This window comes from Taudactylus pleione, unplaced genomic scaffold (genome assembly GCF_031769625.1).
Source record: "Taudactylus pleione unplaced genomic scaffold, aTauple2 ptg000149l, whole genome shotgun sequence".
Classification (NCBI taxonomy): domain Eukaryota; kingdom Metazoa; phylum Chordata; class Amphibia; order Anura; family Myobatrachidae; genus Taudactylus; species Taudactylus pleione.
Window position 1 is genome coordinate 6111164 of NW_028284551.1, and position 22786 is coordinate 6133949.

At 50.2% G+C, this 22786-nt stretch overlaps 1 protein-coding gene across 3 annotated transcripts in view; it reads left to right on the forward strand.

The window, feature by feature from the left end:
* Positions 1-8057: 8057 nt before the first annotated feature.
* ERCC4 (ERCC excision repair 4, endonuclease catalytic subunit) overlaps positions 8058-22786 on the forward strand; it is a 60078-nt gene continuing 45349 nt past the window's right edge. Inside the window, exons 1-2 of one of the 3 annotated variants that reach the window (XM_088474232.1) lie at positions 8058-8188; positions 10960-11067. The gene's annotated coding sequence lies outside the window, so the exon portion shown is untranslated. The other 2 variants (XM_088474231.1, XM_088474233.1) reach the window with 2 other exon arrangements.

Consider the following 22786-nt stretch of genomic DNA (forward strand, 5'->3'; position numbering starts at 1 on the left):
CTGGTACATATGACCCACTTGTCATTTGCCTTGACCAACAAGGATTTTGGCATGAATAGGGCAGTAAAGCGGGCACAGGCACCAGATTATCTCATTTTGAATAAGAAGCTGTAGTTGTGCAGGGGTTAACTAGCTTCGGTCATCAAATGTTACACTTGAAACCCACAGAGGGTGGTCTGGTACATATAACCCACTTGTCATTTGTCTTGACCAACAAGGATTTGGGCATAAATAGGGCAGTAATGTGGGCACATGCACCAGGTTTCTTAATTTTGAATAATTACCTGTAGTTTTTCAAGGGTTAAATAGCGTTGGTCAACAAATTTGACAATTGGGGTCTTTCCCTAAACCTCTGAGCATGGTCTGGTATTCGAATACAGGAAAAAAAATCTGTGTGGGGTTCACCTTTTCTTCCGATAACCAGCACTAGGCTGGTTATAGGGAGAAAGGGGTAACGCTATAGCAGGGAGACACACTTAGCGTGGTGTCCTCCTGCCATCACATTATCCTGTACTAGGCTGGTTATAGGGAGGAGGGGGTAACACTGTAGCAGGGAGACACACTTAGCATGGTGTCCTCCTGCCATCACATTATCCAGCACTAGGCTGGATATATGGAGGAAGGGGGTAACACTATAGCAGGGAGACACACTTAGCGTGGTGTCCTCCTGCCATCACATTATCCAGCACAAGGCTGGTTATAGGGAAGAGGGGGTAACACTATAGCAGGGAGATACACTTAGCGTGGTGTCCTCCTGCCATCACATTAACCAGCCCCAGACTATTCAGCATGTTTCTGGAATCTCTCAGAAAGCTGGTACACCGGCAGTGGCGTAATAAGGGGGTGCGTGTGGGGCACCTTGCCCTGGGCACCATCTGACAGGCCCGGCAGAGGGGGGAGCTGATGTCCAGGGCGATGTCCAGTGCTCAGTAGCGTAACTAGGGCAGGGCCGGTGACGCCCCCGCACCACCGGCCACGGTACTGGCCCATCCTAGTTAAACAGTGTAGTGTCGACCGCAGTGAGGAGCTCATTCAGAGTTGGTCGCTGCTGGCGGCCACTCGCTCTGCATGTGGACAGGTGTTTTTTTTTTTTTATCTCCTGCCGCTCGCAAAGCTGTGGGTGACCATCCACAGCTTGTGCGAGCGGGCTGGAGACAGTCATAATTATCATGACCGTCGGGCTTGCGACGAGACCCTGGGGTAGGGTCTAGCTGCCGCAAGCCCGAGTGTACTTCCTGCTCTAATAGAGCAGGAAGTCCACTACTGACATAACTAGTGATGTCAGTAACCCCTCCTAAAAATGCCAGACGTTCCTAAGGGAACGCATGCGTTTGTCTGCCCACAAAACAGGGCGAGCTGTCAATCAACATCGACAGCCGTCCCGTCTTGTTGTGAGCCACGTAGCAACTGACCTTCAGTCGCTCAGCTGGTCTCGCACATGCACCTGCTGGACACAGTGCATACGCAAACATCGAGCTGCTTGCGATCGCTGTGCGCTCGCGAGTGGCTCTGAGTGAGCTCCTGAGTGCGGTCAGCATTTACTCAGGACTGGCGCTAGGCTTCCCTGCGCCCAGCACTGTCCTGTGCTGCACAGCCGCGCCCCTTCTCTCCCCCTGAGCGCTTACCTAATAGCGCCAGGCGAAGGGTGGGAGGCGGGCTCAGGATAGCCCATAGAGCCGCCAGTGCATTTACAGCAGCCTATGAGAGTCAGACAGACTCTCATTGTCTGCTGCTGCTCCCATGCAAGAGCTGGGCTGGAGCTCACTCATGAGCTCCGCCTTCCAGCTCCTGTAGTGGGTTATGGGAGAGATGTCATGACGTCTCTCCCATAATGCAGAGTGCGCCAGCCCGGGAGGACTGCGGTGGTGCGGACGGCGGCGTGAGCAAGAGCGGGGATTCAAGTTAGTTTTTTTATTTTTTTTACTTGTGTGTTTGTCTAATGGGGGTACTGCTTCAGGGGGGGAGGTGACCTCTACTAGGGACTACTACTAACGTATGGAGTTAACTACTATTGGGGGCACTGCATTGGGGGGGCTGTACTGGGGACTATTACTGGATAGGGGGATCACTACTGAGGGCCTGCATAAGTGGGACCATTACTGTGATCTGCATAAGGGGGACCACTACTGGGGGCACCGTATAAGGGGAACTAATGGCGGGCTGCATAAGGACTACGACAGGGGGAACTGTGTAAGGGGCACTGCATATGGGGGATCACTACTGGGAGCACCGTATAATGGGAACTAATGGGTGACTGCATAAGGGGGACCACTACTAGGGGTAATGTATAAGGGGCACTACTAAGGGCCTGCATAAGAGGGATCACTACTGGGGACATTGTATACTTGGGGTACTGTATAAGAGGTACTACTTGGCACCTGCATAAGAGGGACCACTACTGGGGGCACTGCAGAGGGGGGACTGTATAAGGGGCACTGCATTAAGGTGCATATGGAATGGAAAGAAATGTTCAGAGTGACGAGATAGGGATGTGTGTCATGTTGACACTCCCCATTTTTAAGTGTCCACGCCCATTTTTTGTCACACGCACATAGGTGGGGGTCCATTTTTAAACTTGTCCTGGGCTCCATATACCCAAGTTAAGCCACTGCCAGTGCTGTGACCAAATGCTTGATCCCAGCGCCTTAGTCCTGCAGTCCGGTGAGATGTATCCCCAGCAGGTCACATAAGTGTCCGATGGTGCCTAAGGGCGCATGCGCACGACGGAGGGAGCTCCGTCGTGCGCATGCGTGAGACCCGGCGAGCGACGGAGAATCCGTCGCTCGGGGTCTCGCACCAAAGGGGGCGTGCTGTCGATGGTGAGTGGGCGTGCCGGGGGCGTGGCTGCCAGACGGAGGCGTTCCCATGGGAACGCCTACCGTCTGGGTCCGGCCCCACTGACATCACTAGTGATGTCAAAGGGAGTGATTTTGGCTCTGATAGAGCCAAAATCACTCCTGGGCTTGCGGCAGCGAGACCCTTCCACAGGGTCTCGTCGCAAGCCTGATGGTCGCGATGGTCTTGACCACCGCGACCATCATCATGGACGCTCGCATTAGCTGTGGGTGGTAACCCACAGCTATGCGAGCGTCCAGGAGGCCGCTCCAATGCTAGGTAGGAGGGCCCTGATTCAGAGCGAGCGCTCTGGTCAGAATGTCTGGCTCTGAATCAGGCCCAGTATGTCTGTTTTCAGTGCCGGTCAAGGCCCAGCAGCGGCTGACATGTGGCGCCAGCTAATAGCTGAGTGCAGCTCATTGACCGCCGGCCATTGAAGAGGGGTGACAATTTGAATTTGAGCCAATCACAGTGGTGACAATTTTGACAATCTGAGCCAATCACGGCGTGCACCGGCAGCCAATAGAAATCGGCCACAGTGAGCCATTCGTTGTAAGCCGCATCATGGCTGGCTACGCCCGTGGCGTCTAGCGTCAGATGTCTCTGGGAGGAAGAGTCAATTTGGCAGAAATGGGTGAAGAGCTCCAGCGGCCGTGGAAGAGTCCACAAGACACCGGGCTCAAAAGAGAAGAGCTCCAGCGGCTGCAGAAGACGCTAGGAGACACTGGGCTCAATAGAGAAGAGCTCTGACAGCGCCGCTACTGGCCAGAATGGGCCAGCGACAGAAAAATGCGGCTGAGGACCGGAGAGTACTGCAGTGGTTGGGAAGTAAAAGAGCGAATGAAGATCCTCACTGCATCCTCTCCCACCCGACAGGTAGACCCTCTTTGAGGCCTTACCATCATTAACCCCTCCCTAGACCATCAGATTGTTAGGCAGTAGGCACGTAAGGGTCATGAGGCCTTAAGCCTGTGGCACAAATAGGCGGGCATTAGGCCCGTGCTCCTAAGGCTATAATTGACCCTGGGCAATAGGCCCAGGTCACATAAATAAGTGAGGTGCCAACTTTTCATCTTGCCTGGGTGCCAAACACTATAGTTATTCCCCTGGACCTTGGTCACTGCTACCTGGGTGAAGACTGCTGTGGCAGTGGGAGTTTGACAGCTCAAGGTGAAGACTACAGGAAGCACTGAGATCGTGGGAGTCGACCCACCTCGGGTGAAGAACACATAGTAATTGTGGATGAACTAGGCTTAGTTCAGCCAAAGACTACTGGACTGGTAAATCTAATTGCATTGTATTTTCATTCAATTGCATGCTATTTTAATTGTCAGGCATTAGGCCCATGGCCACTGTGGGCGTTAAGCCCTAACCAGCAGGGACGGCCTTTGTTAGGCGGACAATAAGCCTGAGCCAGAGAGGGCACTAGTCCCACAAGGTATAAGGGGCATTAGGCCCTATAGGGTTAATTTGGGATCCACATAATTAACCCATTGTTAGGTGTCATTGATCCCCTAGAAGGCAGGCACTAGGCCTGAGGCAGCAGAAGATGATTAAGCCCTGTAGTACTGTTGTTCTGATTTGATAAGAATGTATTGAGGTTTGTAACCTTGTTACCTCGTCATCTCAGCTACTACAATCAGGCCTCCATTAAAAGGTAGGCTGTAGTAAGGTACCTGTTTGTGATTATGGTAATGTTTTGTAACTGCATTATTCCCTTGTCCTGTAACAATTATTGCATTATTGGTGTAGATGCATTGTTGGGGAGCATAGGTGTAGCATGGTGATATGGAGTGCACTACATCCACCCTGTATTGCTGTTGGCAGGGTGCTGATGTATGTATGAGTAGTCAAGTTGGTGTGTGTGGTCAGAGGCGTCACCTACCTTGGTGTCACCTGGTGCGGATGCTCTGAGTCCTCCTGCACGCCATAGGCGTGTGCTCCCGGAAGGGGCGTGGCTTCGCAGGAAGGGGCGTGACCTCACCCGTGAAGCGATACCCCTTATGTGAGCCGATCTTGGGTGCGTTACCGCCTCCCGTTCTCGTCACACAGTGGGCTTCCCCAGTGCTCCTGCAGCTGTTGGGGCAGCCCACATTCTCTCCCTGCCTCTCTCCGCGTCCTGGCATCACGGTGACACCATCCGACGGGGTGACACCAAAATAGCAGGGCAGCTCTGCTATTTTGGTGTCAAACCCTTCGGATGGTGACACCCAGTGCGGCCCGCCCCCAGTGGTGGTTCTAGGGACGGGCTAACAGGGCAGTCGCCCAGAGCGCCGGCCCCTAGAGGGCACCACTGATTCCCCAGGAGGGCAAAAATAAAAATCCCATAAGAAAAATAAAAAAAAACCCAGCGCCAGTCACCCCCGCGTTGATATTTGTTATCAGCGGGCACCCGGCTCCCTCTCTGCTGCAGCAGTCGAAGCTCACTCCAGAGCTCCGGCTCCCACATAGAGCACTATGGGAGGGACGTCCTGACGTCATGAAGTCTCTCCCATAGAACCGGAGCTCACTCCTGAGCTCCGGCTCCAGCAGAGAGCACTATGGGAGGGACGTCATGACATCTCTCCCATAGATCTGTGGTGGAGCCGCGGTCGGACCAGATGGCAGCGGACGCAGGAGTGGGGCCTAAGGTAAGTATTATGTTTGTATGTTTTATTTTTCAGGAGGGAGACATGGGGCATTACTACTGGGGGCATGTCTATAAGGAGGCATTACTACTGGGGGCATGTCTATAAGGGGGCATTACTACTGGGGGCATGTCTATAAAGGGGCATTACTACTGGGGACATTACTACTGGGGGCATGTCTATAAGGGGGCATTCCTACTGTGGGCACTAATACAGGGGGCATTATTACTGGGGGCACTACTAATGTGGGCACTACTATAGGGGGCATTACCAATGGAGGCACTACTATAGGGTACTTTACCAATGGAGGCATTAACACTGTGGGTACTACTGAGGGCACTGCATGGGGAGCACCAATACTGGGGCCATTGTGTAAGAGACACCACTGCTGTGAGCATTCTATAAGGGGCACCACTACTGTGGGCATTGTATTAGGGGCACTACTACTCAGTACTGTGGACCTTGTGTATAAGGGGCACTAATTTGAGCATTGTGTAAAAGGGGCACCACTGTGTGTCATAACATGAATAAGGGACTAATGTGTGGCATAATTTGAATTGGGGATACTGTATTATAGAGGGCATAACTGTGTGTGGCACAATGTATTATACAGGGCATTACTGCGTGTGACATAATGTATTATACAGGGAATTACTGCGTGTGACATAATGTATTATACAGGGCATTACTGCGTGTGGCATAATGTATTATACAAATTCTTACTGCGTGTGGCATAATGTGTTAAACAGGGCATTACTGCATGTGGCATAATGTGTTATAAAAGCCATTACTGCATGTGGCATAATGTGTTATACAGGGCATTACTGCATGTGGCATAATGTGTTTATAAAGGGCATTACTGTGTGTGGAATTATGTGTTATAAAGGGCATTACTGCACATGGCAATTAATCGCCACGAGGGGAGAGCTTGAGGGGAAGCCCAGCACCTTCGTAAGTGCTGGGCACGCCCTACAGTTTGATGAATTGGGGGTCATCCGCAAGGACACACACCCTTTCCGGAAGCGCATGCGCTTTCAGTGCAAGCTGAGGAACGTCTTCTAAAAAAAAGTTGGCAACTAAAAGTTGGCCCTAAGCTCCACAATGTCTAGAACCGGCCCTGCCCGCACCCCCCTTGTGATGCCAGTGTGTGTGGTAAACACTAAAGAAAGAAGTCAGTATAGTGAAGCCGTGTAGGTGGCTGTTGTTTTGTGTTTATCTGCAGGTACCGAGATCCGGATCATTTGTCCACTGCCCAAATTAATTATGCCAAAATCCTTGTTGGTGAAGGGAAATGGCAAGTGGGTCATGTGTACCTGACCCCCCTCTGTGGGTTCCAAGAGTCAAATTTATTGACCAAGGATAGCTACCCCTGCACAACTACACATACTTATTCAAAATGACAAATTATGGAGCCTGTGCCCGCTTTACTGCCCTATTCATACCCAAAACCTTATTTGTCAAAGCAAATGGCAAGTGGGTTATATGTACCAGACCACCCTCTGTGGGTTTCAAGTGTAACATTTGATGACCGAAGCTAGTTAACCCCTGCACAACTACAGCTTATTATTCAAAAATACAAATTCTGGAGCCTGTGCCCGTTTACTGCCCTATTCATGCCAAAATCCTTGTTGGTCAAGGCAAATGACAAGTGGGTCATATGTACCAGACCACCCTCTGTGGGTTTCAAGTGTAACATTTGATGACCGAAGCTAGTTAACCCCTGCACAACTACAGCTTCTTATTCAAAATTAGAAATTCTGGAGCCTGTGCCCGTTTACTGCCGTATTCATGCCAAAATCCTTGTTGGTCAAGACAAATGACAAGTGGGTCATATGTACCAGACCACCCTCTGTGGGTTTCAAGTGTAACATTTGATGACCGAAGCTAGTTAACCCTTGCACAACTACAGCTTCTTATTCAAAATGACAAAATGTGGTGCCTGTGCCCGCTTTACTGCCCTTTTCATGCCCAAATCCTTATTGTGCCAGGAAAATAATAATTGTAGACTGTGTAAGGGACATAATTCTTTGTTTACATAGCATTAGTTTAGTGATCTAACTTTATTTAAATATTTAAATGTAACATTTTCTGAATAAGAAGCTGGAAAATGAATAAGAAGCTGGAGCTTGAATAAGAAGTGAATAAGAAATGAATAAGAAGCTGGCCGAATAAGAAGCCAACTTCAGCCTCGTCCATTTTAATGTGTTTCAGTGCGGTTTTGACTTTATTTCTATTTAACTTTTTAAACTTAAAACAACTGTATAATTTTTAAGCCATTAAAGGTATTAGTTTACTTTTTTTATCACACATTAACTACATGCATGCAGAACTTGGAAATACTACATACTGTGGTTGTTTGTTTTCCGGTGACAGATATTCTACTACTAATTCACTGATTAGTGGTTACAAAGTTGATGAAGACACTGATAACAGAGACTCAGCTGTATGTTTGGGAATGGCAGTGGACTTCTCTAACTTTTTTGGGCATGGAATCGCACTTCCGCCCTCACTTTACGTCACTTCTAGGTCCTTAGCATGAAGGGGATACAAGCTCTACCTTTTAGAAATGGCGTTGGACAGTAGCTGATGACGTCAGGGTCCTCTCCGTGAAGGGCATCTAGACACTACTGTTTGGGGGAACGGCTACTGTGATATTTGTATTCAGTGCACACTGCAGATCAGAACCTCCCTCCAGCCTGTAGTAGCTGCACGAACAGAGGATTAAGGTTAGAGCAGCTCCTGTCGCTGTAACTCAGGGTTAGTTGTGTTTGTTCAGCTCCAGCTTCCCCCACCTTCCCTGTGTGTGTGGAGGGAGGAGAGGGAGGCGGTGCTGCTGTCACTGCGCATGGCAGGCTGTGATCACCAGGCTACTGCTGGGGAGAATAGAGGAAGAGAGCCAGAGCCCTGACACTAAGGTAATCACTAACAGCACTAGTGCTTAATGCACCACGGACTATAATGTATGTGACAGCCAACACTACCATACAGCAAGTAATGGCATCCCATCCAGATCACAGATGTGCCCCCTTGTAGCAGCAATGTCCCTGTGGTGCAGAGTGTGCTGGTGATGGAATCATACTAGATAAATACAGCAATACTGTGCAGATTATCCATCATCATTAGAACAAGTGAAGGGAGGTAGGAAACTGTTTTTCTAATATTTATAAATAAAAACTTAAACTGATTAAAATATTAAGGGTGGGATTTATAATAAATTATTGTTATCATTTATTATACTACCTGCACTGAGGGGCTCTTGTAGATTTGGCCACAAAGACCATTTTCATTTTTGTCTTAACTGCATATTGCATTTTTCCACTACCTAATAAAAATTATTAGGGATCAATCCCAATGGCAACTAGAACACACATGATTTCGCACTTACAGTGGCTGAATGGAGTTTGGAGGGGGGGCATGCCAGTATAGTAAGGGTGCATTTGTGCAAAATTCGCCTCATGCCTATTGTGTGTATTGATTTTAACCTAGGCAGTGCTGTACCCTTCAGTTTGGCATTGTGCCGTGTTCTCGTTTCCTACATGGTAGATGTGACTTTATTAGTTATTAATAACACCCTCCAGTCATGTACTGTAATTTTAACATTTACTACTACACCTGTAGCATATACTATTGTTCACCCCTGGAGTAAAGCTGTATAACCTATGTTTGCCATGATTGATGCATCTACTGGTATAGTCCTGCAAGCTAAGCAACATGCTCCTTATTTCAGGACATATTCTTTAGCGCACATTCCGTCCAACTCCGCACGGAACCCTGAATTACTATATAGATTACCAGTGAATAGGAATGGCATATATACATATTTAGTAACCACACTAAGGGCCTGATTCAGCAGAGGATGCATTAGCTATCGCAGCTGCTAATATGTTAGCAGCTGTGATAGCTGTAATATGGTAATGCAGCAGGAGGTGTCATGCCTCCTGCATGCATTACTGATCCACGCTGTATCCTAGAATGCAGCATCGTATTATCTGCAGTACCTTTGGCCGGCTAAGTGACCCATGCAAGACAGTCATTGCAGATGCTCAAAAGAGGCCAGGAAATCTCCATCAGACGACGGAGATCCCGGCTTCGTCACTCTCCCCCCAACAGCGGCAACATGGAGGCCATCGCTGCCCCCTCCCTGCCCTGAAATGGTCTGCTGTCAATCACTAACAGTCTGCTGCCGGACTGCGTGCGTGTTCACAGACCCATACTAGTGTTCACTCTAGGTCTGGGGCAGGGCAGGGTGCCGGACCTAGAGAAAGGAGGTATGGCCAATGGACAGGGGGCATGTCTTAATGACACTCCCCCTTTTCATCACTCTCTGGGATCTGCCCGGCACTTACGGACATGCTTAGCAACCCCCAAGCACTGCGGTCACTGTGAATGGGCATGCGTCTGGCATCCATTCACCGGTGGTGACCGCTGCACCGCCATTTTCCACACCTGCGGGATACTGCAACCCGCAGGAGGAGACCGAACCCACAGGCTTTTTGAGCGGGGCGCTGCACCGTAGGGCAGGGTGCTTTCTGCCCTTTAGAAATAGGGCAGGGTGCGGCGCCCCGCCGAAGCAGCCTAGCCTGAACGCTACCATACTGCACATGCACAGTAGGGGTTCGGCGCACGTGCAGATTCCCAAATGTAGGGAATCTGCGAGCAGCAGTTCACTGGCATGCACTGCTGAATCAGGCCCTAAGGTAGCGCTTGGTGTTGGTTTATTATACGTAAATAAACTTAAAAGATTTTATATAGCCTAAATAAAAAAAATATATATATTTATAGGCCGTATTTCCATTTGTGTTCAGTGGAAATTTCATTTTAAATAATCAGTAATGTGTATGAAGCTTTTGGATTTTTATATTGGATACTTAAGCAACTGTGGCACAATGAAGTAATGTGTGTCTGTTTCAGAATATATGTCATACAATGAGAATGTTTACTGCATTCTGTCTCTAAGTCTTTAGGGGAATTAAATTGTTAGCGCTGGGCGTCTAACTAATGGGCGTCTATTGGGGCTATTTAGTTGTTGCTCTGATCAGACGCCCCCTAAGTATTTTATACTCCAAAAAGGTTTGTGGTTTAGCCGTGTAAAGCAGCTAACCCTGTCTAAAATCCTCTAAAATCTACCGTTTGGGGCTCCTAGAGTAAGGACTTTCCACACGTGTGACTGCCGCGGCTAATGGGCGTCTGATCGGAGCAACAATTGAATTTCTCCGATAAACGCCCAATAGTTAGACGCCCAGCTCTAACAATTGAAATCCACCTATTGGAGTTACCACTTCAAAAACTGGAACTTTCTTTGTAATATAAGGTTTTCTTCAAGAACCTGCGATATTACTGAGCAGTTCATCAGTTTACATAAAAACATTAAGAAAGTGAAATAAGCTCTTTTCGTTCTGCATGCATGCAGTGTATATCAGTGTGACCCTTGCATTGTCATGGCTTTTGTTTCTCTGTCATTTCTGATTGGACTCCTCTTTCTCTCTCTCCCCTACAGCTTGTTACACTCTCCTAGTCTACATGTACCCGCATCTTCGTTTTCATGCACCGTGACCAAGAACCCAGCACGAACTCTGGCTGCATACAGTAGATCTCACATCCAAAGGCAAGTTTTCCAGGATGTTGTTCTGTCTGCCTGATTGTATTATAAGCTGAGGCTGAGTAAGCAATTGGAAGGAGAGGGAGTTACATTAAAGCTGCACTCTTGGTTAAATCCCAAGAACTGCATGCCAATCAGCTTTGAGCATGCATTTATTAATATATGCTATAAAATAAGTAGATGATTTGTTTCACTGCCATTGACTCCAAACTGTTATTCAAACACCTAACAGTATGTCAGGTGTTTGAATAGTTAAAGCCAAAACTTTACTAACAAGAAAAAATATGACAAAACAAACCCCTAAAGGTACATTTAGCAATCCTAACCAGAGACCTTAGCTAAATTTAGGTGACCATTCTGTGCTGGCATTCTTAGTTGATGACTTTCTCATTGTGATGTTTTCTGTCTGAATGATTTCAGATCCAGGTGGGATAATACAGTAATTTACTATTTTTTTTAATGGCTAAACTACCAATGTTAAAATACAACAAAAAAATAATTATGTTAATAATTTTTCTTCTTCAGGGTCCATAGGGGGTCCACAGGGTTGACCTTGGGGTATAGCTGGGTCTGGATCCATGGGCACCACGCAGTTAAAGCTTTAGGTCCTCCCAGGATGCACTGAGTCCATCTTCCTCTGTACCCCGCCCCCGAGCCACAGGCACCTCAGTTTTAGTTGGTGCCCGGCCAGAGTCGGGTCACTCTTAGCGCAGGGGGGCTGCTTACCCCTAAGCTTATTTTGAGAGGTTTTTTTTAATTTTATTTTTAACTGACTCTTCAGAGCGGCAGCGTCGGACTGTCCATTGGACGTCCAAGCTGCCGCTCCTACACGCCGCCGGCGCTGCAACGTCAGTTCAGATCTGGGGAACGCAGCGGGACTCCAGAGTCTGTACTAGCCGGACTCTGGAGGAATCCCTAGGCTCCTGTCGGATTGCCAGGGAACAGGTAAGGCTGACCCGCGAGTGTAAATGCAGTCTTCAGCCTCCGGTCTCTGGGGACAGACTGGAGGCGCTAACTGTGGGGCGGCAGGCTCCCCCTCCATGGAGGCATATCCCGCAGGTCCACTAGACCACCAGGGATTTCAGCGGCAGCAGAAGCCGGCATCCTGGGGATTAATTGTTAGCCAGGGGAGGCAGCCTTCCCTGTCTAGCGGCTCCTTCCCTCAGCTCAGTGCGCCTTTCTGCTCGGGTCAGGCGACACTGAGCTGCTTCTTCCTTCGGCCACTCTTCCTCTGAGGTCTCCGTCGGCCATCTTGCCTGGCACATCGCAGATCTGTCAGGCAGCGTGCAGACTGGTCCCCCTGTGTACCTCTCCCCTGCTATGACAGCGTACACAGCACTATAGCCCTCCCAGACACTGAATCTGGGCAGGTTGAATGTAATGAAAAGGTGCAGTGAGTATTAACTTTCTGCATTGTATGTGACTTTTGCTAGTGCTTACTGTCTGTACTTTATTTCTACTTACTGTCAGTCTATACCTATCCCTTTCCTTCTCCTACACCCCTGGCAGGTGTGTGGGTGAAGGGCTTTTCTCGGATCTCACTTATATAAATACATGTATTTGTGAGGTCGGTCACATACAGTTGTGTGCTACACGGTGCCATATCTGTGGACCTGTGTGCCGCATGCTTGTGTGTGCGCCAGGAGCGTGCCATTATAGATTTTATCATGTCTGATGAGGCAGTTGAGCGCTCCGCTGCTCCCACTCTGCTCTCCTGAAACGCTGCGCTACAGGGGTAAATATGGAGGTTTTATCACAGGATGGGCTGTGTGTCAGGTGCCATCAGTTACTTGTTCCCTCTAAACCCCCAAATTCGGGACAGGACTCTCCTTGGGCGGTGTTTTGTCAGGTGCTGGCTTAAATCGCGGACTGTCTGGCGGTCCCGACTGCTCTCCACCATAGGGGGTTACCCCAACCAGCCATCCCCCCTTCTCAGGGTATACCGCATTTATTGCAGTCTCCCCCTGGGCCTCGGACTGTAAATCCATATACAGGGTTACCTATGTACAGTATATTCAGTCTCCTCCAGTAACACAGCAGTCTGTCATTCCCTTTCAGGTTCTCCCGCAGGCGGGTCAACCACCATGGGTGGATGTGTTCTCCAGTTCAGTCCAGAGTTTGGCGGCCTCATCTTCAGCCTTTCAAACTATGCTAGAGAGTGACAAGCCTCAGAAGGCGTCTAAACGCCCTGTTATGTCATCCCAGTCTGCGCAACTATCATACTCAGATGCGTCCTCGGATGATGGGGAATCGACTCTGACTCGGATTCCCCTGTCCGGGAAGTTGAAACAAAATCTTCCATTAATGTGCTGGCATTGGTAAGGGCGGTGTAGTCCATTCTTGATATAGAGGATGACGCACAGTCCCCTAAATCCAAGTATCAAAATTTTAAGCAGGCAAAAGTGACTTCGGCTGTTTTTCCTCTATCTCACCAGCTGACTGATCATATGGCGGAGGCCTGGCAGTCGCCTAGTAAAAGGTTCCAGCCGCAAAAGTGTTTGGCGTCTAGTTATCCGTTTCCTGCAAGTCATTGCAAAAAGTAGGAAACCCCTCCTGTGGTGGATTCTCATGTTGCTTGCTTAATCAAGAATGCCACCTTGCCTATGCCTTCCATTTCATCCCTAAAGGATCCCACAGACAGGAAAGTGGAGACTTGTTTAAAATCAATTTATTCTCTCTCAGGGGCAGTGGCCCGTCCGTCCATGGCCATCTCTTGGGTGGCTAAAGCCATTGAGAGCTGGGCCAATGTATTGGAAGATACTTTTCTTGAGGAAGCTCCGGAGGTTCAGATAGCTTTAGTGGGACAGATGAGGGATGCCACTTCCTATATTGGAGAAGCGTCTTTGGATGCCATTCTTCTCACTTCCAGAGTATCGACGGCAGCGGTGTCTGCTCGCCGGTCTTTGTGGCTCCGTTCTTGGAGAGCGGATCCAAGAATGGCCTGGTGGCCTTACCCTTTAATGGGGAGATTTTGGTTGGCCCAGACCTGGACAAAATTGTTGATACCTTGGCAAAGTCTAAATCTGCTTTTCTGCCATCGGCGGCTGCACCTTCTAAGGCTAGAACCTCTGCCTTTCGGTCCTTTCGTTCTCAAGGGAAGTCCAAGGGTCAGTCCTTCCCGAGACAGTCGTCAACCAAGGCCGCCCCTAAACCAAAGAAGCAGGCCTGGAGCACTAGACGCTCTGCTTCCAAGCCAGAGGATAAGTCTTCAGGCTGATGGGACGAGCCTCCCTGTGGGGGATCCCAGAGTGGGAGGCCAACTTCTTCAATTTGCCCAGGACTGGTGCAATACCACCACGGATGCTTGGGTACGAGAAGTGGTTTCTCAGGGGTACGCCCTTTCCTTTCGTCACAGACACCCCCAACAGTTCTTCTGCACAAGTCTTTCTCAGGACAAGACCAAGGCCTTGCAGATTCAGGGAGCCATATAGTCCTTGCTGAAAGCAGGGGTCATTGTTCCCATTCTGCTTTCTCAACGCAGGACGGGTTACTACTCTGTTTCTGGTTCAGAAACCCAATGGGTCTCATCGGCCTACCCTCAACCTGAAGTCGCTGAACAAGTTTTCTCAGAGTGCCCAAATTCAGGATGGAAACTTTGCGTTCCATCATTCTGGCTATGGAACCGGGGGATTATATGGTCTCCCTGGACATCGAGGACGCCTACCTCCATGTACCTATAGCACCTTCACACCAACGGTATCTGAGGTTTTCTATACACCAGCATCACTTCCAATTTCAGGCTCTGTCCTTTGGCCTTTCCACGGCTCCAAGGGTGTTCACGAAAATTATGGCTGTCATGGCTGCCCATTTGCGAAGCCAAGGTATACGGCTTCTGCTGTATCTGAACGACCTCCTATTGCTGGCAGGCTCTCCAGAGGTACTTCTACAACATCTGCACCTGATGATCGCTTGTCTGCAAGCGCACGGGTGGCTGATAAACTGGAAAAAGTCCACCTGATTCCGTCACAAAGGATGGTTCATTTGGGAGCCCTTCTGGACTCTCGTCAGGAAAGGATCTTTCTGAATTCAGAAATTATTTCCTCCCTACAACTACGAGTGTGCAGTTGCCTGAGGACTTGCCAAGTGTCGGTTCACTAGGCAATGAGGTTTCTGGGTGCTATGGTTTCGGCGTTCAACATGGTGGAATATGCCCAGTTCCATTCCAGGCCCCTGCAGGGACTGATTCTATCCAAATGGAACGGGTTACCACACCAAATCTGGAGGTGCGCCTGTCGCTGGCTTGGTGGCTTCAGACTTCTCATCTCACCAATGGTCGCCCCTTTTGGATCCCGGACTGTGTTCTGCTCACGACAGATGCTAGTCTCCGGGGTTGGGATGCAGTGACGGGTCCACTTTCACTTGAGGGTCGTTGGACTGCGGAGGAAGCTGTTCTTCCCATCAACATTCTGGAACTTCGGGCCGTGTGCAGGGCCTTCCAGTTGTCCGGTCACGCTCTTCAAGGAAGTGCCGTGCAAGTCCAGTCCGACAACGCCACCACGGTGGCGTACATCAACCGTCAAGGGGGGACTCGCAGTCAGGCAGCCATGTCAGAGGTATCAATCATCCTGTCTTCGGCGGTGTGCCATCTTCCGGCCATCTCGGCAGTCTTCATTCCAGGAGTCCTCAATTGGGAGGCGGACTTCCTCAGTTGTCACGACGTGCATCCAGGGGAATCGTCGCTTCACCCAGAGGTATTTCAGCTACTCGTGGACAGGTGGGGACTGCCGGAGGTGGACCTCATGGCCTCCCGTCACAATTACAAGTTACCTGTGTACGGGTCCAGGACAAGAGATGCCGGCGCAAGCCTAGTGGACGCGCTATCTGTGAAATTAACCTTTCAGCTGGCGTATCTATTCCCTCCGATATCCCTGCTCCCTCGGGTCCTTCGGAAATTCAAACAGAACGGCGGCACACTTCTGCTGGTGGCTCCGGCTTGGCCCAGACGTCCTTGGTACTCCGATCTTCAGAGCCTCTCCATCAATGCTCCGTTTCCTCTGCCACAACATCGGAACCTGTTGTCTCAGGGTCCCTGCCTTTACCCGATCTGGGTTGTCTGTCTTTGACGGCGTGGCTCTTGAGACATCCGTCTTAAGGTCCCGGAGTTTTTCCAGCTCAGTCATCAGCACGCTGCTGCAGACGCTCAAACCTGCTTCCACCAGAATTTACCACAGAGTGTGGCATGCTTACATTCAGTGGGGTGAGTCCAGAAACTTCGATCCTCAGGTGATTCGTGTTGTTCTAGAATTTTGTCGTTCCTTTAGTCTGGTTTGGACTTAGTCTAACGCCTCGCTTCTTTGAAAGTTCATGTGTCTGCACTATATGTGTGGTTTCAGCGTAGGATAACTACACTGCCAGATGACTAAACCTTTTTCCGGGGTGTTCTCAGGATTCAGCCTCCCTTTGTTCCGCCAGTGGCTCCTTGGGATTTGACGGTGGTGCTTCGGGCCCTACAGGGTCCTCCATTCGAACCGCTAGAGTCGGTGGAACTCAAGTGGTTAGCTGTTTAGACTTTTTTTTTTCCTGGCAATTGCTTCGGCCAGGAGGGTTTCAGAATTGGGGGCGCTTTCCTGTCGTCCTTCTTTTATGAAATTTCACCAGGACAGAGCGGTGCTTCGCACTCGTTAAGGTGGTTTCTAAGTTCCACTTTAATCAGGAAATTGTTGTGCCGACCTTTCAATCGCATGATCTCTCGGCTAGTGAGGCTTCCTTGGATGTGGTCCGTGCTCTGAGTTTACGTGGACTGGACTAGTTCCATTCGGAAGTTGGATTCCTTGTTCGTCTTCTTTGGTTTTCACAAGAGGGGTTGGCCTGCCAACAAACAAACTATAGCCTGTTGGCTTCAATTGGTTATTTGTGAGGCTTATACATGGGAGGGTTTGCCTGTTCCAGCCTCTATTAAGGCTCATTCTACTCGGTCTGTAGGCCCCTCATGGGCTGCTAGCCATGGCGTCTCGGCTGTTCAGCTGTGTAAGGCGGCCACTTGGTCTTCCATCCAGACCTTTCTGAGGTTCTATGCTTTTGACACCATCGCCTCTCAGGATGCTTCCTTCGGGTGCTGGATTCTCCTTTCGGGCACAGGCGCGTCCCCGCCCTTAGTTGGACTGCTTTGGGACATCCCCAAGGTCAACCCTGTGAACCCTGAAAAAGAAAATGAGAGATATGGTAAGAACTTACCTTTGTTATCTCTCTTTATTCGAAGTCCATAGGGTCCACAGGGCACCCACCCTGACGCACCTGGCTTCATATGGGCTATGTGGCTGGTCACCGGTTTTCCGTCTCCCTTTCTGTGAGTATGGTTCTTGCGTGTTCCAGTCTTCCTTCTCTCTGTTTTTCTTTCGGCCTTGGCTACTTACCAACTGAGGTGCCTGTGGCTCGGGTGCGGGGTATAGAGGAGGATGGACCCAGTGCATCCTGGGAGCAGCTAAAGCTTTAACTGCGTGGTGCCCGTGGATCCAGATCCAGCTATACCCCAAAGTCAACCCTGTGGACCCTATGGACTTCGAAAAAAGAGAGATAACAAAGGTAAGTTCTTACCATATTTCTCATTACATTTATCTTCTGCTGTTCAAAATAAAGTTTACTTTACTATACGTCAAAATTGTTTACCGTGAATAGACATAGTTGTCCATATATAACAATAACACATACTTTCTCTTAAACATATTTGGACTAGGTAGTCTGGAACAAAGAAGAAGTAAATAAAATAAATCACAAAGAATGGTAACTGGGGTACAAGCTCTGCGTTCTATGATGAACTTTATTTTGGTTGCTTGGAAGCTGCTTGAACCAGAGGTGTCTTACCTCTTATAGAATATCAATAAAAGGGTTGTGAAGTTCTAGTGCTACACCTTAAGTAAAATATACTGGGTGTGAATTATGTCAATAGTCTGAAAAATTGATAATAAAAGACCAAAAGGCACTCCATGTGCTAAAACACGTTGAAAAAAATGGCAGACACTAGCCCCTACTTGGTAGGTTATACCTACAAACACTGTTGAAGGATAGATTTACAATACTAACTACAATTTTGAACTAGAGCCGTGTCCCGGATGGGAATAGCTACAGCTGAGACTTTGGGGTAGGAGAATCCAAAATCCACACCCCCTTGCCAGGACTGTGTTCAGCCTTCTACTGTAACTGACCACACCTCCCTCCTGACGGAAGAGTATCCTTTTCCTTTGTCAGAAGCACTTCAACAGAGGCCCATCTCAGAACGGTATTAGCATACACTGCGTTCGGTGACAGGCCACACCACTGTCATTTTGAAGGAGCAATTTCCTTCACAGCAGAAGTTGGACTACAAAGATGGGAATAGCATCATTACCCATTAAGTAGAAAAGAGCTTTACCTCTATGGTTAGACCATTGTACCTGGGCACAGACTCACACTTACTGGTAAGGTTAAGCTGCATGCGGGACGCTGCTATATTGTGAATATTATTTACATACTACTAACATTGATGGGTTAGCCCTACTGGGCACTAAGGACTAAGACAATTTAAGGATACCCAAGCAGACCAGAGGACAGTCTATGATCCAGGTGATCTCCCATACTGGGCTGCTATTACATCAACCTTTTATATCCATTAAGGCCCGTATTCAATTCGTTTTGCATGCCGAACTTTTCGCCTATATCGCATATTTTAGCCGTGGAAAGTTATCGTGCGCGTACCCGGTATTCGCCCTATTCAATTCCAAAAGTCGCGAAAAACAGCGACACGCGAAGTCAGAACAGGCAAAAAGTGGTGTCAGAATCGGAGAAATCAGTCTGAACCCCCCAAAAACATGCAGAAACTTTGGGTATCAATGTAGTAGTGCCCGATTAGTCCTAATAAAACTGTTTGGGGTACATAAGTTCGCACCATTGCCTCTAATTCGCGTCTTTTGCACAAGTGGTGAAGAATGGCATCAGGCAGTATTTTTGGGAGAAAATAAATAGTCCTGTCAAATTTGGGGTACCTGAAAATGGGTGCAAGCATCTTTTAATATCTCTAAAGTGTAGTTTTAAAATAAGTAAAATTCCTCCCTCATAAACGCACCTGCAATCCCAAAAACACTTGACCCCTTCTTAGAGCACCCCCAGAACCTTATTTCACTAGTTTGCGAACTTGTCCCCCCACTTTGTGCTTCTTCACCCCCAAATTCAAAGTACTTTTTTGGGGTGTTCCTCACTTTTTTTAGGAATTTTGTGACACAGTTGTCCTTTGGGGGGCTGTCCTAAGGGTTCTGAGTGGTTCCCCCTCCTTTGCACCCCAAAATAAAAAAATGCACGTCTTTTCTCCTGCTATTCAGAGGCAAATCTTTTTCGCCTATTACAGTGCATTGACTTTCCACGTAGGCGAAAAGCGGTTGGAATTGAATACGGAGATTTAAAATTAACCATCCCCCCCCAGCACCTATGCCAGCCCCAGTTGCCATCTCCCCCCTATGCAGTTCCCCCAGTAGTGGTTCCCATGTGCAGTGCCCACCTATGTAGAGCCCCCCAGTAATGGTCCCCCTATGCAGTACCTCCAGTAGTTGTGCCCCTGGTAGTAAGGGCCCCTGTAGTGCCCCCAGTTGTAATGCCCTTTTAGTGCCCCAGTAGTAATGCTCCCTGCAGTGCCCCAGTAGTAGTGCCCCCAGTAGTAGTGCCCCCAGTAGTAGTGCCCCCAGTAGTAGTGCCCCCAATAGTGTGCCCCCAGTAGTAGTGCCCCCAGTAGTAGTGCCCCCAGTAGTAGTGCCCCCAGTAGTAAGCCCCCAGTAGCAAGCCCCCTGTAGTGCCCCCAGTAGCAAGCCCCCTGTAGTGCCCCCAGTAGCAAGCCCCCTGTAGTGCCCCCAGTAGCAAGCCCCCTGTAGTGCCCCCAGTAGCAAGCCCCCTGTAGTGCCCCCAGTAGCAAGCCCCCTGTAGTGCCCCCAGTAGCAAGCCCCCTGTAGTGCCCCCAGTAGCAAGCCCCCTGTAGTGCCCCCAGTAGCAAGCCCCCTGTAGTGCCCCCAGTAGCAAGCCCCCTGTAGTGCCCCCAGTAGCAAGCCCCCTGTAGTGCCCCCAGTAGCAAGCCCCCTGTAGTGCCCCCAGTAGCAAGCCCCCTGTAGTGCCCCCAGTAGCAAGCCCCCTGTAGTGCCCCCAGTAGCAAGCCCCCTGTAGTGCCCCCAGTAGCAAGCCCCCAGTAGCAAGCCCCCAGTAGCAAGCCCCCAGTAGCAAGCCCCCAGTAGTAAGCCCCCAGTAGTAAGCCCCCAGTAGTAAGCCCCCAGTAGTAAGCCCCCAGTAGTAAGCCCCCTGTAGTATGCCCCCAGGAGTAAGCCCCCTGTAGTGCCCCCAGGAGTAAGCCCCCAGGAGTAAGCCCCCAGGAGTAAGCCCCCTGTAGTGCCCCCAGTAGTAAGCCCCCAGTAGTAAGCCCCCAGTAGTAAGCCCCCTGTAATAAGCCCCCTATAATGCCCCAGTAGTGCCCCCCTCTAGTGAGCCCCAGCAATGCCCCCTCTAGTGAGCCCCAGCAGTGCCCCCTGTAGTGAGCCCCAGCAGTGCCCCCTGTAGTGAGCCCCAGCAGTGCCCCCTGTAGTGAGCCCCAGCAGTGCCCCCTGTAGTGAGCCCCAGCAGTGCCCCCTGTAGTGAGCCCCAGCAGTGCCCCCTGTAGTGAGCCCCAGCAGTGCCCCCTGTAGTGAGCCCCAGCAGTGCCCCCTGTAGTGAGCCCCAGTAGTGCCCCCTGTAGTGAGCCCCAGTAGTGCCCCCTGTAGTGAGCCCCAGTAGTGCCCCCTGTAGTGAGCCCCAGTAGTGCCCCCTGTAGTGAGCCCCAGTAGTGCCCCCTGTAGTGAGCCCCAGTAGTGCCCCCTGTAGTGAGCCCCAGTAGTGCCCCCTGTAGTGAGCCCCAGTAGTGCCCCCTGTAGTGAGCCCCAGTAGTGCCCCCTGTAGTGAGCCCCAGTAGTGCCCCCTGTAGTGAGCCCCAGTAGTGCCCCCTGTAGTGAGCCCCAGTAGTGCCCCCTGTAGTGAGCCCCAGTAGTGCCCCCTGTAGTGAGCCCCAGTAGTGCCCCCTGTAGTGAGCCCCAGTAGTGCCCCCTGTAGTGAGCCCCAGTAGTGCCCCCTGTAGTGAGCCCCAGTAGTGCCCCCTGTAGTGAGCCCCTGTAGTGAGCCCCTGTAGTGAGCCCCTGTAGTGCCCCCCAGTAGTGCCCCCTGTAGTGAGCCCCAGTAGTGCCCCCTGTAGTGAGCACCCCCTCGCGCACGCACAAAAAAAAAACCCAATACTTACCTTGAACCCCGCTCCACTGCTGCTGCCGTCCGTCCCCGGCGCCCGCTCCTCGAAACTATGGGAGTGACGTCACGACGTCCCTTCCATAGTGCATTGCGGGACCTGGCAGCCAGAGGTCAGGAGTGAGCTCCTTCTGGCGCCGGGGGAGGGGAGAAGAGAAGGAGCTGGGCGCCCACTGAGGTCGGCGGCGCTCCTTCTCCATGCAGTGCCTGCAACGGCTGGTGGACAATGGAGCTAGGTGCCCCCTTCAGGGCTGGCGCCCGACGGCAAATGACTCCATTGTCTCCGGGAGTTCCGCCACTGCTCCTCAATTCACCTAGCCCCTGGTTGTGTGTGTGTCTATATATCCTGGCTGTGCCTGTTATTTATTAGAAGTGCTGTTGAGACCCTGAGTGCCATCCTTGCACTGTATACTATATTTCTTCGTCAGGGTCCATAGGCTCCACAGGGAGACCTTGGGGTTTAGGCGATGGCAAGGACATCCGGGCACCACGCAGTAATTTTTTTTAATCCCAGGATCCACTGGGCGTCTCCCTATACCCCGCCCTCGGGCCAGAGGCACCTCAGTTTAGTTTGTTGCTCGGCCGGAGTTGAGTCACTGTAACGCAGTGGGGTTTCAAACGGCCCCTGAAGATTTCTAGAAGTGTTTTTTACTAGCTGACAGCGCAGCAGGACATCCACGTTGACACTTCATCACCCCGCTGGCACGAGAAGCCGGTACTGATCAGGGGATCGCAGCGGGAGCACGCGGTCTGTACTAGCCAAACCCCAGGGGACTCCCAGGACTGCAGCCAGATTTACGGGGAGGCAGGTAAGTCGCGAATCACCGCTTGCGGTGATCCGCTTGAATTGCAGTCCATTCCCCCCCGGGTCTCTGGGGACGGACTGGAGGATGACTGTGGTGGAGCCAGGCATGGAGCCTGCGCTTCCACTTAGACAATATCTGCAGCGCAGTATATGAGGACATTGCGCTTCCAGCGCCCCAGGGGTTAAACATCGGCCAGGGGAGGCAGCCTTCCCTGTTCACAGCCGGCTCCTCCCCTCTGCACAGCACGCCTTTCCACTGCGTTCTGGCTGAGCTGCAGCAGCATTCCTCCCACAGGACACCCCTTCTGAGGTCTCTGGCGGCCATTTTGAGATATATATATATATATATATATATATATAAAGCAAAGGCCTGGCACTCAGAATCCAAATATAACGTCGGCGCCTTCTGCATTAAGTACAAGCATATTAGAGGTTTTTTCAAGTGATATTAGAGGTTTTTTCAACCCTGCTTTAATTGTCCTTTTGCCGACGAGTGCCGCTGCCCCTTTTTGTGACTATATATATATATATATATATATATTAAATATATATATATATCAACAACAGGTCCGGCACTCATATAATAAGAAATAACTCGACCCGGTGCCAACACAATATGAAACAATACCAAGTCCGATGGTGCGGCACTCAGGGCTTGTTGAACAAATGACTCAGATACGTGAAGATAATTTCAATGTTTCA